Source organism: Grammomys surdaster, unplaced genomic scaffold (genome assembly GCF_004785775.1).
Source record: "Grammomys surdaster isolate TR1022 unplaced genomic scaffold, NIH_TR_1.0 171, whole genome shotgun sequence".
NCBI lineage: Eukaryota > Metazoa > Chordata > Mammalia > Rodentia > Muridae > Grammomys > Grammomys surdaster.
The window spans coordinates 4,335,814-4,339,183 of record NW_021604619.1 but is presented as its reverse complement, the minus strand read 5'-3'; the positions used below and the strand labels follow the sequence as shown (position 1 = coordinate 4,339,183).

Here is a 3,370-nt window from a genome sequence, read left to right as displayed (position 1 = left end):
TGAAGTCATATTGGAATGTAAACTATGCAACACATTAACATGAGAGGAATTGCAGTTATTTGTGAAGTAGGACATTTAAACAAATACATGCCTGAAATCTAGGCTTCGTGATATGTCAATTGATTATTTTATGTGTAAGCAGGAAAACAACAACTTACTTTTTCTGATCTGACAAATTGTGGGAATATTATTTCTCTGTGGTGCCACAGTGTTCAGAGAACACTTGGATTTCAAGTGTCTGCCTCTGGAACACTTCCTGGCTTCTTTCTCAGCAGAAGTATAAATGATTGGGTTGCACAGAGAGATTCTAGGTAAAACATCTTGTGCCAGGATGCTCTTGGTGAGCCTCTGTACTCAGCCTGGCTTAGTGGGTTTGATGTGCAGTCAAGACTGGAAGAAAGCTGTGCTGGATGGTATCAAGAATTTCAGTGAGAATTTATTGGGACAGATGGGAAATGGGAAACCAATGTCTACAGGGTCTGAGAGAAAGCTTAGAGCAGGGAAGCCCATCCTGGGAGAAGGAGCAGATCACCAGCTTATGAAGTTCTCAGGCAGTGCCCAGGGGAATGGTGAAGGAGAGGTAGTCCCCAAGAGCACCCGAGTGGGGCCAGTAGATCTGGAAGATGGTGATCCAGGTGGTGAGAACAATCATCCAGAAAAGGAAGCCCACAGCTGAGTGCCAAACATAGCCTTTGATTTGGCTGTGCTTTGTGAAGGCTGGGGCGAGGAACGCCTCTCTGAAGAACCAGAAAATGTTGACCAACCAAAGAAAAGCAGGAACGCAAATCCACCAAGATAGTCCTTCCAGCACAGGTTCAACTTCTCCTCATTGGACACCTGCTCCAAGTTCATAGTTGCGCCGTACCAAGAATGTCAGAAGCCTTCTCCAATTATACTTTACCTGGATACTAGATAAGACCAGCTCTATATGACGTTGCAAGGCTACTGACTAGGACTACTCTTTGCCATGAATCTTTTCCACATTTCTACACATTTTACAAACAAACTTAAAGACTTATCTTTAAGAGCAACTGCAACAATCACGTCTGCAACATATATATATGTGTGTGTGTGTATGTATATGTATATATATATGTGTATATATACTTATTTATATATATATATTTATATTCATATTTATACAAATACATACATATATATGTATATATATATATATATATTAATGTATTTGTGTGCGTGTGTGTGTGCTTTTAAATTGAAATCCAAATATACTCTGTGCTCAGTGTTTTAAATTTCTTTTTTTATTATTATACTACAATTGCATCATTTTCCCTTTCCATGCACTCCCTCCAAACTCACTCATACATCTTCTCTTATTCTTCTTCAAATCTATGGCCTCTTTTTTTTTTCTTCAAGCAGTCACCAACCTACCCAATGCTAATGCTTATGAACCACAATGACTAGCATCAAACAATGTTCTTAAGATTACAGCCATATATAACTTGACAGTAACCTACAACTCTTTAATTGGACTTAGGACCTGCCCAACAACATAATAAATTATGCCTTGTACTGAAAATGTTCCCTGGTACCCAGGGTTAGTGAAGTCATGAATCTTGGGCAAGAACCTACAACTACCACTTGGGTTTTAGTTGTTGTTGGCTTGCTAGTTTCTTTGTTTTATTTCAGAGCATTCTAGAAGCTACCATGAAGCTACCTTGCCAATCTGTTATGTACCACTACTAGTACAGGCAGAGATAATCATCTCTGTGACCTGTGATAAGTATCTCACTTTAGGCACCAATCAGAAATGAGATCCATAGAAGTTGTCTCTCTCAGACGGAGAATAAGTTTATGAAGCCTGTCCATTTCTATTTGCCAAAGCAAGACATCACTTTTTGTGTCTTAACACGCAGACTAGGTGATTTTAAATTTCCTAAAAGTCAAGTAATAGGAGAATATTAGGTGCTGGGAATTCATGCTAGTTTATAGAATGTGGTATTGGAAGCATTAGTTGTAACCACATGAAGCTTGTAGTTACATTAATTTGGTGTGACTTTTCACACTTACTACTTGTCAAAATTGACTTTCCCTTTATATGCTGTTACTGGTGATTATCTGATGTAATGAATTATAGTAGATAACAAAAGGAAGAGTGACTGCCATTTTTAACAAGACTAATGTTTAACTGATTCTATATAATTAAAATTATTAAATTGGTTTTGCTGCAATAGTTTTATTCTTGAGATACTATTTGAATGATGGATTAAATAGAAATTTTTGATTTTTTAATTTGAAAGTCAATAATATGTATGAATGTTAAATGTAACAAATTAATTAAAATTAAGATCATGGAGAACAGCAACAATTGAAAATGTTGGAAATAAAAAATTAAATTCATCAAATCAAAACTATTGTAGAAGGCATCCCTAAAAGACTGCATCAAGCAGAATAATAGGGAGAAAAGACACAACTAAGGAAATAGTATGTTATTGAGACATCAATATTTTTGAAGGTCCCTGTTCACAGAATTCATAAACTCAGAGACATAATCTAGAGAAAAGCATCCAAGTAACCTGTGGAATAGGAGGAGTGAGATAAAAAACCAAAGGCCTAGGAAATCCACTCATATAATTAGAAATATTCTCAAATCTGGATGGTTAAAGAACGTCTAACCTGAATCCCAACTAAACATGACCAGATATCAACCTTCTTCACATTGTACATGATCATCAAGTTGTCAAACTTAAAAACAAAATAAAAATATTAAAACATAAAGGAAAAATATCAACAACCTACATACAAAAGCTGACATAGCAGAATAATAACAAATAATAATCAAAGAGCCCTACAACTCAGGAAATTATAGAACAATAGATTTCAAACCATACGAGTAAATAACTGACTGCCAAGATTCCTATATCCTGCAATGTATTGCTTATAATTTTCTGAAAAAATACATTTCAAGTAAATAACAAACTATATCAATTTATGACCACAAATTCAGTGTTAAGAAGGTTCTTTTAGATTCCTACACACAGAGAAGGAATACATACTCAATCATAAGCATCACTGGAAAGAGTATTTTATTTTTTGAGATAAAACATTTAACAAAGGTTAAGGAGAAAAAAACTGATTATCTTTAGCACAGAAAATTGTCAAGTTTATCTCAATAATTACACCAAATGTCAGTGACCTTAGTTGTTCATTCTAAGAGGCATAATGCTTTCTGAGATTTTTGGAAAGATGCAATATTTCTTGTCTACAATAAATGCACCTCAGCAATAAAGATATACACAGACTGAACGTGAAAGACAAAAACACAAAGTTCTAAGCAAATAGAAGCCAAGACATACAAAGTCAGTCATACTTATACCTGATAAAGTAAATTTCAAGCCATCAACTAGTC

The 3,370-nt window shown here is 35.1% G+C and overlaps 1 pseudogene; it reads right to left on the bottom strand.

Moving 5' to 3' along the window:
* Positions 1–547: 547 nt before the first annotated feature.
* On the bottom strand, positions 548–852 carry LOC114621030 (annotated as a pseudogene).
* Positions 853–3,370: the final 2,518 nt, after the last annotated feature.